At 40.1% G+C, this 15680-nt stretch overlaps 1 protein-coding gene across 14 annotated transcripts in view; it reads left to right on the forward strand.

The window, feature by feature from the left end:
• The window catches only part of Zasp52 (Z band alternatively spliced PDZ-motif protein 52), a 526437-nt gene that overhangs the window by 334734 nt on the left and 176023 nt on the right, over positions 1 to 15680 (forward strand). Inside the window, exon 9 of one of the 14 annotated variants that reach the window (XR_010950925.1) lies at positions 9630 to 9906. The exons of the other annotated variants lie outside the window; for them this stretch is intronic. The gene's annotated coding sequence lies outside the window, so the exon portion shown is untranslated. Of the gene's footprint in view, positions 1 to 9629; positions 9907 to 15680 lie in introns of those variants that run through there. 14 annotated transcript variants of the gene reach the window in all.

Below are 15680 nucleotides of genomic sequence, written 5' to 3' on the forward strand. Positions count from 1 at the left end.
ACTGCTTATGATTTCGAGGGCGGCATCCATGGCCGAATAGTTATTCCCTAACGTTTCCAGGTGTTTCTATGTTGTAGCTAGGCAGCATAGCGGGACAAAAACATCCGTTTTAAAGTCTTCGGAACTACACCTAGAGCTTCTAGGAAAGTGACGTCGACGAAGGTATGAGTTCGAAGTCGCAGTGCTATAGCTTCTGTGCTGGCATATGGTGTGAGGGCAGGAATCGTGGTAGCGACTGGTGGTCGGGATTGCTACTGTTCGCACATCGGGAATTGTAGCTCTTAAACACAGCCGAAAAAACTGGAGGCGCCATGTGCCACGAGAGTCCTGAGTATTAGACCATTAAAAGCAACCGTAAGTCGCATTTGTCCGTGACTGCCAAGGAGCCACAAATGATTTAAAGAAATTGTGTTTGCGGCGATTATTAGGAGTTAACCCCAGGTGAAACTACGCTTTGCACCAGATATACAGACAAAAGTGTGACCATTTTATGTATGTCCATTTCTCTTCAGCAGACGCAGCAGTACCAATTCCAAAGACCGGGGTTAGGTTCGAAGCCTCTCTGGAGTAAGTGAACGGGGGACAATCCCTCCGCAAGGAGCTATTCCTGAAAATTTTTGAACGATCTGCGAGATTTTGGGGCAAAAACCTAGGATCTTTCCGAAATGGCCAAAACGTTAATTTCCTTAAATACATACAAACAAAACCTTTCCTAAGTATTTTTTTTTTTAAATAGAAAAATCAAGAAAAGTAAGAACACCGGCGTATGTCGGCGCGCCGCTCACGCCGCCGCCGATAAAGTGATCGGCGTAAACCTCTACCTCCAGCTTTGCGTTTACGACCAGCCAAGTTGGAACTACCATGACCGGTGCTGCAATGACGTGCAATGTGACTTGGGTTACCGCACTTGAAACACTTCGTAACTCCGGCATTTTTTTGTTGTAATCCCTTCAGTGCTTCCAAAATTGTGTCTACCCAATCTGGCCTTTCCACTTCCACGCGATGAGCTTTGTATGCGGGCTTACTCAAAAGTGACGCTGTTTCCTGAGTCAGTGCATGCAAATGCAAATGTTGGCTTTGGGTCCGCATATGTAGCCCTTTCGTTTCGGCATCCCGTATTCCATTTATAAAGCTCTGAATTTTAACCCTCTCGGCGTATTCCACGGGTGCGTCTGCATTTGCGAGATGAGCCAATCTTTCAACATCCGACGCAAACTGGTGCAAAGTCTCATTCGCCTTTTGGTAACGATTTTGCAACTCAATTTGATATATCTGTTTCCTATGCTCGCTTCCGTAACGCCTCTCTAGAGCGCTCATCAATGTTTCATAGTTGTTCCGTTCGTACTCTGGAATTGTCTGTAAGATTTCAGCTGCAGGCCCTTTCAATGCCACGAACAGTGCAGCAACTTTATCTTCAGCATTCCAGTTGTTCACTACCGACGTCTTCTCAAATTTAAGCTTGAATACCTCGAAAGGAACAGAGCCGTCAAAAGATGGAGTTTTTACCTTCGGATTGCTCGCTGGAACAGCTGGGCGATTTAGTTGTAACTGTTGCATAAGACCTTTCAACGCTTCTATGTCAGCATCAATTTTGTCCTCGAGTTGTAAAATCTTTGCATCCTGCTCTTCCAGTTTCGCAAAGAGCTGCGATGATACCTGTTCCGAAATTTTTGTCGACATTCCAGATATACGTGCCTCTTGCGCTTCCAGTTGAGATGACATATATGTCTTCTGTTCATCCAATTGAGATGACATTTGCGACGGCATTTCTGAAATGCGCGCCTCCTGTGACTACAGCTGAGATGCCATTGTCGATTTTTGTGGAGATATTGTGCTCGTCACTGTCTGCGGTGTTTCGTTTTTTTTCTTCCATTTTTGTTGTTGTTTTGCAGCTATCATACTGAAAGACATACTCCTCAGCATTGATTCCTTCAAATACCATAGCTACATTTAGTCGTCTTTGTAGCTGGGATTTATCGCCAAAAGTAGCCAATCCACGCACTTCCAACTCCTCCTTCAGTTACTGGATCGTCAATTCACTCAACTTTGCAATGTCCAAGTTGTATTCGAAGTCTTCGGAATTTATTCAACAATTCTTCTTCTGACACCAATTGTAACGAATTTACTGCAAATCCTCTTATTTGCAACCTTCTCATAAGTTCGAATCACTAAACTGTTGAATAAATAACTCCACTCTTCAATAATGCAAAATGGCCTTTATTAAAGTACTTCACAATAACACTTATACTTCGCTTACTGATAGTTTGCTTAACTCACACTGATTCTTGATGCCTCAGCCTGTGCCGTTTTATACTCTTCGGTTTCCTCGTTCACCCATTTCTCCTAAGGTCTAGTAATTTCGTGAAACTGATGCTTGTTTACTAGCTATATACACGTATATTTGCAATTTGTATCCATATGCGTGTGTATGTGTGAGCGGCTGATGATGAGATGCGCTTTTGTGTATCTCTCTCTGTTGCCCCGCACGTATGTGCGCAGACAATGATTTATTTGTTTACGTACATACAAGTGTAGCAGCTTGCTTCATTGTTGTTGTGGCTTTATTTACTTAGTATCAGATTAGTGATGGGAGTATCACTTAGTGTCACTAATATTCGTCACAATGTTGAATCGGACCGTCGCGCTGTTCGGACGTGTTTGCTAAGTGCTCGCATTAAAGTTTTAAAGATCTTTGTAATCATCTGTGCGAGAGAGAAACTTTTGTCTCCATTCGTTTTGTTTTATCATTAAAATGCCTTGTAGTTGTGGGCAGAGGGTTGACCGCAATCAACCTAAGATCCAGTGTGCTAGCTGCAGTGAATTTTTCATCTTTCCTGTGTTAATGTTCTTCCTACTAATCTTGACTACCTAAGTAAACCAAGCATTGCTTTCTATTGTGCAAATTGTGAGAGGGCGCGTCGTAACTCCCTTCGCTCGCCCCTTTCTCGATAAACACAATGTCCGGAAATTATACTCATTCGATCGCTGACAATGGCTCATTTGACAAAACATGCTGTGGTGGTGCTATCGAGTTAGATTTTAAATCACTTTTGAGTGAGTTTGCTGAATTAAAAGCTGATAATGCTAAGTGTTCATCTTTGCTTGATTTGGCGCTCGATGAATGGAAATGTCTCCGTGCTCAGGTCAATGACTTGCATGCAGAATTGCTCTCTGTGAAAAAATTGGTTGGTGACAGTGGCAGTGTTGTTGCTAATGGCATCAAAGAATTGAGAGCTGACTTTGCCCTCATTAAATCAAATCTGCCGTTGTTGGATTCGCGCTTTTGCTCTTGTGATGAGTTGGATAATGCTGATCGTTGATAAAAGATTCTCGTGTAGCTAGTTCAAATGCTACCATTGAGGTTGTTGTTGGCCCGACCAATAATAATTCGTGTTTGAGTGCTTCCGTAACTGCTCAAACTGACAATAATAGTCAATATAGTAATAATTTAGTTAATGCTACGAAAAATACCCAAAGCAAATGCAATGAGAGTCTCTCAATAATGAATGCTCAGTCTTGACCTGCTATAACTGATGCTACCATTAGCTATGTTGACAATAATAATAGCAATGCTTTTGTATCTGCTTATGATAATGATACTGCTGACGTCATCCCAGTGGAAGCATCTACGTCAGAAGGCAATTCTGAGTGGATCACTGTGGACAAACACAGAAACAAAAATAAGAAGAAGAACACTCAGTCAAATAAGGCGATCACGCAAAATAAAGAAATGCAAAAAATTGTTGTTGGTACAAGCTTAAATTCAGATTTGGATGTTGTGCGACGTGACGCCGTGAGGCGAATTGAATGGTTTCATTTATCATCATTTTTGCACACTGTAACCGAAGAAAACATCATAGATTACGTTGTCCTACATGCTGTTCTTGATAAAAGTCAACTAACTTGCTACAAATTGGTCAAAAAAGGCGTTGAGCCAAAACCCCTTAAATGGGTTAATTTCAAGCTTGGCGTTCCTGTTGCAGTTTCTGACACTGTTTTAAAATCAGAACTCTGGCCAGCTAATGTCATAGTACGACCTTTTCGTTCCTTTCGTGCGAACCAGGAGGCCTCCTCATAATGTAGCTGTATCAAATTCGGCTAAAAAATACTTAAAAAATATATTTTCAAAATATGTCTGTCCTTCGGACCAAATGTTCGGCTGTATATAAGTATAGCTCTGACCTAGATTATGATATATTCGTGTTTGTTGAATCTTGGCTGAATGATAACTTCTTTGATAGCGAAATTGTTGATCCTAATCTTTATGACGTTTTTCGTAAAGACCGTGCTCCTGTTAAAACTGGTTTTCCTCCGAGGTGGTGGCGTTATTATTGCTGTTCGGAGGAAATTCCGCGCCGCATTGGTAACACCTTTGGTACGTGTGCATGGTTCGTCTGATATATTGTATGTATGCGCCTCGTATATTTCACCGAATAGTGCAGATGGTTTATACTTTGCACATGCTGACAATGTTGTTTCATTAGCAGCAAATATTGTTGGTGACAACCATCTTTGTGTACTCGGGGATTTTAATTTATGCCATTTGAATTGGTCCCGAATTGATAGCACGGGTGCACTTATGGCCACTAATGTCAACTCTTCAGCCGAAATTCACCTTATAGATAATATTTTAAGTACTGAATTAGTACAAATTAATCATTTCTATAACTGTTTAAATAGAATTCTAGATTTAGTATTCATTTCTAATAATATTCATTACACTTTGTCGGAATGCGTCACACCAATCTCGCAAGCCGATAAACATCACGTTCCTCTTTCTCTGTAGTTCGAATTCTATGAATTTGCCGACGTTGCTCCTGAGGCTGGTATAAAATTTAACTATAGCGCTTGTGACCTATCTACTTTAATGAAATTTTGTCAAGCATTGATTGGTGCGATGCTTTCTGTGGCAAAGATGTTACATCATGTTATTCATCTTTTAAAAATAAGGTTTCTGAGTTGTGCTTGCAGCATGTTCCTATTTTAAAAATAAAACCATACAAGACACCCTGGCATTCCAAGCGGTTAATGCAATTGAGGAATCTAAAAAACAAATTTGGGAACCTGTACAAAAAAACTGGGAATCCAGTACACCACTCTAAATTTCAATACTATTTGAAGGAGTTCAACTGTTTGAATAAGTTTCTGTATAGAAACTACATTTTAAGTTTTGAGAAAAATATAGTTTCTAACTCGAAGGCTTTTTGGGGCTTCATAAAATCTAAAAAGGCTGATTGACAGTTCCAAATAATGTATTCTACGATAGCACATTTGCTAATAGTGCTGTAGATTCCGCTAATTTATTTGTTGATTTTTTTTTTGCTCCAACTTTGAATCCGATTTGCTCTCAGATTCAAGTTTTCCTTCCACGAAGGATTTTTCTATTAACTTCGGGTCTCTGCGTGTATCCGTTTCGGATGTTATAAATGTCATAAAGATACTTAAGCCGTCAACTAAGACTGACTCTGATGGCCCTCTCGGCCATTTTGCTAAAAAGATGTCTGTGTTTGGCAATGCCACTCACAATCATTTTCAATAATTCTCTGGCCGCTGGTCTTTTTGTGGATGACTCGAAATTGGACAACGGTTTTCACCTATATTTAAGAGCAGCAATAAAAACGATGTTCGCAATTATAGACCCGTTTTCGAAGCTATCTTCGGTGTCCAAACTTTTTGAAATTATTGTCAATGACAAATTGTATTTTGCGGTTAAATGTTTAAATCACTATCAACCAACACGGTTTCGTACCAAATCGCTCAACTCTAAGAAACCTAACAGTGTTTAGTGAATACTGCATTTCTGCTATTCAGAATAAATTTCAAGTTGATACAATTTATACTGACTTCTCGAAGGCATTCGACAAAGTTTCTCACAGAATACTTTTATTGAAGCTGGCTGCTTTGGGTTTTTCACTCTACTTTTTTTGATGTGGATTAAAATCTTACTTATCCAACAGGCGCTGTGTCGTAGATGTTGATAATACCACATCCCGTCCCCCTTCATTGCATCCTCAGGAGTCCCACAAGGTAGCATTCTAGGACCTCTCTTGTTTATACTTTTTATAAACGACATTGGCTCATGCTTCTCGTTTGCGGAATATCTGCTGTATGCGGAAGATCTAAAAATATTTGCTGTTATAAATAGTTCTGGTGACTGGTGTAGTTTAAATCGTTTATCGTTAAACATTAAAAAAATGCTTTCATGTGACTTTTTCAAAATCAGTTAATACCCTTCGTACTTGCTATAGTATCGCTGGCTATACATTGCAATCTGTTTGAAGAAATCAAAGACCTAGGGTGTATTTTGGCACTAAATTTCATTTATCTACGCATGTAAACTATGTCATAACTCGATCTTACTCAATGTTTGCGTTCATACGACGTAATTGTTCCGCACTCACCAGTCCCTACACTATGAAGTCACTATATTGAGTCTTTGTCAGGTCGTAGTTGGAGTATGCGGCTGTCATATAGAGACCCTACCAAATTGGCATCTCTAATCGGCTTTGAGCGTGTTCAGAAAGTTTTTTTTACGATTTGCTCTTCGATCTTTAAACTCCTCTCATCCAGCAAAGCCTGCAATTCAACGTCCTCAATCAATTTCGGTGGTTTGTCACGGTCAGCGTTTCTCACAACAAAATTAACTTTTAAACTTGTTGAACCACTCATTATACTGCGTACTACTAAGAGCGTGCTCTCCGTAAGCTTCGACAAGCATTCGATGAGGTTCTATCGCCGATTTACCCAAATGGAAGCAGAAAATTAATGCTCCCCGCAAATCGTTGTTTGAGGGCACGTATGTCGACATTTTCAAGAGCGAAAAAAAACACGATGTTGTATGAAACTTGAAATGTTTAGTATTGGATATTGTTGACAGATCATAAGACGCCAACTAGCGCCAATGGTAAGTTTTGACTGTTCCCTACAATTGCGCCTACTAACCGCTAGATGCCAATACCGGTTTCATATGCATACACCTGATAGTCATTTTTTTTGCAAATTATTTCAAGCGCGCAACAAGTTTTAAAGCCTCATCATATGATGTTATAGGCTTATTTCTTCTGAAAATTCATCTTCTGAATCACTTATGTCCATACTATCATCTTGTTGGTCAAATTGAATATCTATATTGTTGTCCTCAGTGAAAACAGTTTGATCCCTTTGGAGAAAACCTTCCAAATCATTTGCCAAATCTAGTCCTTCCTGAAGCTTAGCATGGATTGCCAGTGGAATGTCACCTTCGGGATCAAAATCTGGAAGATCCTCATAAGTTTCCAAAAATCCTGCTTTTCGGAAGCAATTTCGGACGGTTGTGGCTTCCACTTTATCCCAAGATGCTTTGATGAAATACATGAACTTGTATTGTCAGTTTTAGATAGCAACTGTTTCAAACTAAGATTCTATACAAAGTTTCAAGGGGTTGGCTAACTGCCGTTGTATTTGGCAGTAAGAAAATAATTTTTATGTTGGTTAAGTTTAATTCCATTGGATGAGAAGCCGCGTTATCTAAAAACAAGATAATTTTTCGATTCTGGGCTTTCCTTCTTCGATTGAACTGCTGCAGCCATTCACTCATTACTTCGCGAGTCATCCATGCTTTTTTATTAGACTTCCAATCCACTGGCAGTTTAGCGATTGGAACATTTTTAAAAGATAGAGGACGGGCTGCTTTACCTGTAACCAAAAGCAGCTCCTTATCTCCAGTCATGTTAGCACAGACCAAAATTGTGAGTCTTTCCTTTGATAGTTTACCGTCCACACATTTTTCGGATTTAAGAACGAGGGTTTTGTCAGGTAAAGCACGAAAGAAAAACCCACTTTCGTCTGCGTTGTAAATGTCTTGAGACTTGTAACCGGTCAACAGAGATGGCAGTTTTGTTGTAAACTGTTCGACACCATCCTGCTTTACATCTGCAGCTTCGCCAGATACGCATTTGAAAGCAAAATTATTCCTTATTCGCCATATGTTTAACCATCCATCTGAAGCATTAAAATTACGTACACCCAGTTTGCCTGCAATTTCCATTGCCTTTGCTTTCAAAATGGGACCAGAAATCGGAATGTTTTGACTTCTAGCCTTAGCGAACCTATTAAAACACATCTTGTCTATTTCAGAGCCGCCTTATTTAAGAAAACTTCGCTTTTTGATGAATATTAACTCCAGACTCTCATTTAAAATGATTTTTTTCTTTATTTTTATTGACTTCAGCAGCCTGTGTTCTGCCAAACGTGTACCTACTACCATTAAATTTTTGGGCTTACTATTCTTTACCTTTTTGCAACTCCACGTTCTGATAATTTATCTTTTTCGAAAACATTAATAATTTCCTTTTTTTCTTTAATAGAAAGTACCTTCATTTTCGGCGCCATATTATTACGAACTTTGAACGCAACCATTCGCATGCAATTGACTTGACAAACTGAATGGAAAACTACCCTTAATTTGAAAAACACGGCTTGAATGTGTGCATACATGTTAAAAGGAGAATCACCTAATTCATTTTTATAATAGGGGGACTAATGAAAGCATATAAACTTATAAGGTGTAAAATTATATCCATTTACACACGCTGTTATATGAACGCACCTAGTAATATTCTTGATAAACTTAATTGTTTATCAGCTGTATTATTGCCAAAAAAAAATCTTTGATGGTTATACAAATTAAAAAATGCCAAGATTAAGAGAAAAAATCAAAACTAAAACGTCTTTACTTGCTGACGTTGGAGATTTCTGATGAAAATGTCTGTTGTAATGTCTGCATAGTTGCATTCCTTTGAGTTTACCGCGTTTACACAATGAAATGTGCGCGTAAATTTATACAAATTGGGTAAATGATTTTTCATACAAAATTTGACAGCTCGTTTACGCACTAGATAAATTTATACGTTTACACACTTTATAAGGCATTTATAAGGTTTCAAGAGTCCCCCTAATGAACAACAAAGCTTGCTTGTAATATTTTTGAATTTTGTCCGATTATGAGAAACTTTTTTATGAAAATGGTTTCAAATACTTTGTCCGCGTCCGGTTATTAGAGGGTCCGTTTACTAGGATGATATTTGTATGAAAAAATGAATGAAACACCTCTGTGCCCAAAACTTTCCGCTTATAATGACTGTCCGTAATGGGGAATTTCACTGTATTACACTTACGGCAGGGTCGGATCAATGACAAGGTCGCAGCCCGGGCCCCACATGCAAGGGGTCTTCACAAAAAAAAAAAATTAAAATGATTTTTGCTACATAGTTTCTCTAAGCTAAATTTTTCTAAATTATTAAACTACGTAAATGCACTCCGAATATAACTTTAGCTATTTTCACGGCGGCGTGGTGTGGTGTAGGTTCCTTCCCGCCAATTTGTTGGAAAATTTTAAAAGAAGTGCGTCGCAAATTGGTAGAGAAACTCGGCCTCAAATCTCTTTGAATGTTATCGAGCCTTACAATTGAGGGGATGTGTGGAATAATGGTGTACGTCGAGTTACACTGTTTTTCGATAATTCAACTATATAAAAAGAGCACGATTACATACATATACCATATTAATCTTAGAAAATAATAGTGATATTTAACAAAGATATTAGCTTCATTTATGGAAAAACGGTATAACTCTCTAATAAAATTTTGCAGTAGTGATGCATCGAAATGGTATGAAAATGTATTCAGTGTCGTAGACCAGAAAGAACTGAAAAATAAAAGAATTGAAGCGGTTTCAAAAACGACTAAGCAGACAGAGAACTCCATTGTTAAAAATAGAAAAAGTTTAAAAAAGATAAAAGTAGTAAAACAAAGATTGCTAAAAATAACAAATAGTTATAAGCACATCTAAATAATAGAATATAATGTATTTAACAATGGTTATTAATGTATCTACTATTTTGTTTAATAAAGTATCTCAATAAAAATATTTGATATTCGATCTATGGAATAACGGTATAATTCAAAAGAAAAGAAATCATCCTTTTTCTAATAAAATTATGTGTATATAAAATTTTTACTTTGTCTTATCAAAGAATCATACTATCTAAAATCCTACCAAGTAGGATTATTATAAATTTATTTTTACCTGCATTGTTAAGTTTTTTCCGCTTTTCTCAAAAGGTTGGTTCTTGAGTTTTGCGACTTGCTTCCCAAGGCAGCCGGTTTTATGTACCGGAGCGATTCGGGATTTTTCCTGACCGAGGGTTGTCAATTAAGTGTAACCCCATTTAATTTGTTTCCCACAAATTGCCATCCTTCCATAAGATCCTTGCAGCGGGAATGCGCCATATTCTCCTGCTCCGGGAAGGTATCGAACCCAATCCGTGGCCTGTACCTCATACCGTCCGTCGTCCTACAACTAACTTTCATAAATCTTTTGTGGCACCTTGATGTTCACGTCCAAGGGGGCCCTAAGACAGCGCCTTAGCGTGAGGAAATACAGCACCTGAGAACACAGCCATATGAAGCAAAAAAGCACAAGCAGTTCCTCAGTGATATCCATAAACAGGCGTCGGACCTCTAGGCAGAAATTTCCCAGCGAATCCAGTTCTTAAAGCAAAATACACAGAACTCGCAGAAGAGGAACGCACTCTTCCTAGGGAAACGCGAGTCACTCTAGTTCAACTTCGATCTGGGTACTTTAACAGGTTAAACTCTTACTTATCCAGAATCAACCCCGACATACAAACTGTATGTCCTGCTTGCAATGTGTCCCCACATTGCACCAACCATCTCTTCAACTGAAATGTGGAACCAACGCCTCTAATACCCCTCCCATTATGGTCCACTCCTGTTGAAACTGCAAGTTTCTTTGGAATCCGGTTAGAGAATATTGATGACAATTTGTGATCGGTCGCGCCTATTGGATGGGGCGAAGCACTGCTACAACAACAACAAGTTGGTTTGAATCTTACTTCACTTCACAGTGTGCACTCTATTGCATCGATTCTAAAAGAAATTTGGTGACTGAAACTCTCCTGAGTTTGACAATTCATACCGTTGACGTCAAATTCGGGATGTTAACCCACTATCGTATTCTAACGAATTTAGGGAAACTCCGCTTATTTCCAACGTTCTGCAAACGTTCGAATCGCTAAATTTTCGAATAAATAACTCCAATATTCAGTAATGCAAAATGATCTTTATTATACTACTTTAAGGTACTTCACAATAACACTTACACTTCACAACTAATTGCGTGTTTAAATCAAACTAATTACTGACGACTCAGGTTGTGTTGATTTTATACTCTCTGCCAAAATATCTAGACGTTTCTTCTTCTAGAATTTTCTACTTGGTTACCAGCTATATGCGTGTGTATTTGTACTTTATAGCCTCTCGCTTGGCGATATGCGTGTGTACATGTGAGTACTACTTCGACTGATGAGTACATCTGTGTGTGAGTTATCTCTTCGTTGCCTTGTATGTATGTGGTTAAATGATGATTAGTGTGTTTATATAGCTTGCTTTAAGGTTTTTGTTGTTGTGCATTTACTTAGTAACAGCTTAGAGATGGTAATATTCGTCACACTACCCTCCACCTTAGTCGTCCCGATCAGACAAATTTTCCGGTCTACACGCTGCCAGCCTTTCCAAATGAACCACTTTAATTTTGTTTCATGGTTGGCCAATGGTTTGTATGCGGTAAACTACATCGTCAATTCGTTTTATAAATTTGTATGGTTCTTCCCAATTGCACTGCAATTTCAGTTACAAACCTTTTTTTTTGTTGTGAGTTGTATAGCAGCACCAAATCTCCTTCCCAAAAGCCTTTCGAATTAATTGCTTTATCATATCTGGCTTTCATCTTGTCACTCACAATCTTGGTTCGATTTCTTACAAGATCATGTATTTTCCTCAGCTCTTCTTCCAAGACACCAGTGGCTTTCTTGGCATTTCTCTCCGCATCGGCATCGGTCCCAAACTCCAAATCAACTTGCAGTCCAAGGTCATTGCCAAAAATTACTTTTACGGGAGTTTGGCCCGTTGTCTCATGCACTGCCGATCGGTAAGCCATCAAGAGTAATGGTATGCGTGTATCCCACTCTTTATGGAACTTCTCCACTACTTTCCTTAAGTGCTCCTCCAATGTTCTATTGAATCGTTCCAATATACCATCGGACTGAGGATGCAATGCAGTTGTCCGTGTTTTTCGAATGCCCAATATTTTACACATTTCTTGGGCCACAGCTGATTCAAAATATCTCCCTTGGCCAGAATGTAACTCCATTGGTACACCATATCTTGCAACCCAATTGTTTATGAACACTTCTGCTACTGTTTCCGCTTCTTGATTTGGGATTGTGTATACCTCTGGCCATTTGCTGAAATAATCCATAACCACCAGTACATATTTGTTTCCGCAGTTGCTAGTAGGAAACGGACCTGCGACATCCATATATTGCTTCATCTGGCCATGACTTCGGGTTTTGGGCCCTTTCGCTCTGCTTCAAACCTCGCAGTTCGCAATCTACTCAGTGACCGACTGACGCCAACTAACACAATAGAATCTCTGCTTAATCTTCTCGAGCGTCTTCGTGATTCCCAGATGACCCCCACTTGGACCATTATGTAGCTCGTTGAGAACGTCAGGAATCCTTTTCCTGGGAATAACTATAAGGCTCCTCTTACATTGACCATCTTCACTCTCCCATACTCGATGCACGCAACCGGATATCAACTCTAAACTGTTCCACTGTGCCCAATATGACTTCCCAATAGGACTCTCTGCTGACGCCTCCTCTCTATTTGGTCTTTCGTTTCGTCCGAGCCCTTGCATAACATGTGACAGATCTGTATCTTCTAGCTGACACTTCCTTAGTTGTTCCTTGTCCCATTCATCCGTACATGTTATAGTCATTAGCCGGACATCTATAATGTCTTCTTTAGCCTCAGCCTTTGAACAGTGCTTGCATTCAAAACTACATGATCTTCGTGACATTAAATAAAAAATAAATTTAAGGCGCGATAACCTCCGAAGAGATGTAAGCTTCTCTTCCAATTTGCGTCGTGCTCCTCTTGATATTCCCTACAAATTGGCGGGACGGGAAAATTTTCTTCTAATTGAAAAACCTTATTTATAAAATTTTGATGTTGCTTTGCCCGGGGTGTAAACCCAGGGCATACGGTGTGGTAGGCGGAGCACGCTACCATCACACCATGGTGTCCGCGTCGTGGTCGTGACATTGCATCAGCATTTCCATGGGTACTACCTTTTCGATGCTCAATGTAGTCGCTGGATCCACCGTGCCAATTGTCCTTCTGGATTACGTAACTGCAAGAGCCATTTTAACGCTGCGTGATCTTGTCCTGACGCGTAATCGCTGCCCGTAGGGGTACTTGTGAAAATGTTTAATGCACTCTACCAATGCCAACAGCTCTATCCGTGTAACGCAATAGTTCCTCTCAAGTTTTCCAATTGATTAGCTGTAATATGCAGCTACCTTCTCCTGTCCATCGACCAGTTGTGATAAAACGCCTCATATAGCATATCCACTCGCATCGGTATTTAGAATAAACGTTGCTCCTGGAGTCGGATATGCCAACATTGGGGCAGTGCACAAACGCTCCTTCAATGTTTGGAAAGCCACTTCTTGCTCCCTCTTCCATTAACAAGTTTTATTATTTCTTGTAAGCTCATGGAGGCTATGGGCTACGCTGGAAAATTTTGGTACAAACCGGCAGTAATATGTGCACAGCCCAAGGAAACTTCTTAATTCATGCAAGTTCTGTGGCCTTGGCCAATCCTTTGCAGCTTCTATCTTTTCATTCGCAGTGAAGATGCCCTCTGTCGTTACCTAGTGACACAAATAATTTACTTCCTTTTTAAACAGCGAACACTTTTTGGGACTTAGTTTCAGACCAGCGCCAGCTATTCTCTGGAAAACTTCCTCCAAGTTCTTAAGATGTTCATCAAAGTTCTTGCCCAATACGATGATATCGTGCAGGTACACAAAGCATGTTTTCCAATGTAGTCCTTTGAGTACCTGGTCCATGAGCCTCTCAAAAGTAGCTGGTGCATTACAAAGTCCAAAAGGCATCACTGTAAATTATCAAAGACCACCACCGACACTGAAGGCTGTTTTCTCTTTGTCTTCCTCCTTAACTTCCACTTGCCAGTAGCCGCTTTTCAAGTTCAGTGTGGAAAACCATTTCGTACCAGATAGCGAGTCCAGAGTATCCTTTTTCATGACGTCGTTCAACTTGCGGTAGTACACGCAAAACCTCACCTTTAAACCCTTCTTCTTCACAAGAACCACCGGTGAGCTCCACGGATTAGCTGATGGTTCGGTGACGCCGCTGTCGCTCATTTCTTGTACGATTTGACTCACAGCTTCCCGCTTCGCCAGTGGAACACTTCGAGGAGACTGATGAATCGGCCTCGCATCTCCAGTGTCAATTTAATGTTTCACAATGTTGGTGCGGCCTGGCTTGGAGCCATCTTGGTCAAATATGTCCGCGTACTTTAGGAGCTGTTGTTTTGCTTCACTCTGATAGGCTTTATCTAGCCCCTCCGTCCATGCCGTGATATCATTTGAAAGATCAGTATTACTAGTTGAAACGTGTTCCTGGAGCTGTTCACAGTTAATAACTACTTCAGCCTCTTGGCATCTTCCCAAAATAGCTCCTTTGGTCAGTTTGAGTGGTGACTTGAACTCATTGAGTACTCTTACCGGAATATGTCCATCTTGTTTTGTCATAGCCAGGGTTTTTTTTACAAGTACATTCGTGTTGATTTGTTCGCTGCTTCAACAACCCACAATCTCCATCAACCTTTGCCCAGATGACTGCTTCGGATTTTGGTGGTATTTGCCGACTGTCTTCCATCAGCACTCGTTTACTGCTGTAACCTCTCTCGTACCCGAAATTAAGTGGCACATCCATGTTCTTATATCACATCGTCTTGCTTTGCATATCGATCTTGATGCCTTGCTCGATTAAGAAGTCCACTCCAATTACGATTTCATCAACAATCTCTGCCACTATAAAATTGTGTAGTACCGAGACATTCCCAATTGCTACTTCACATGCCACTTCTCCAATTACCTGGGTGTCCTCTCCCGTGGCTGTACGTAATCTTGCTACAAGCAATGGTGCTATCTTCTTGTTGATTAAATCTGATCGAATGATGGAATGAGATGCACCCGTATCTACAGTCAGTAAACGTTCCCTTCGATCCACATGTCCTCCGACAGTAAGATTGCTCGATCTTCTTCCAATTTGCGAGATAGAGATTATGGGGCATTCAATCGCGGGAACCAGCTGTCACCTCTTGCGGCTGACTCGTTTTAATTTAACGATGGAATGGACTTCAGGATTTGCTCATCTCCTTCAGCTCTGCGTTTACGACTAGCCACATTGTTGGAACTATTAGGGTTGGTGCTGCAATAACGTGTAATGTGCCCTGGCTTTCCACACTTAATGCATTTGACTGCATCATTATTCTTCTGCTGTGTTCCCTTCAATGCTTCCAAAATTGCGTCTACCCACTCTGGTATTTCCACTTCCACACGATGGGCTTTGTATGCTGGTTTACTCAAAAGTGAGGCAGTTTCCTGAGTCAGTGCATGGGATACTGTTTCAGCAAATGTTTGCTTTGGGTTTGCGTATGTAGCTAGCTTCGTTTCGACGTCCCGTATGCCATTTATAAAACTCTGAATCTTTACCCTTTCAGTGTATTCCACGGGTGCGTCTGCATTT

This window comes from Eurosta solidaginis, chromosome 3, assembly GCF_040869045.1.
Source record: "Eurosta solidaginis isolate ZX-2024a chromosome 3, ASM4086904v1, whole genome shotgun sequence".
Taxonomy (NCBI): domain Eukaryota; kingdom Metazoa; phylum Arthropoda; class Insecta; order Diptera; family Tephritidae; genus Eurosta; species Eurosta solidaginis.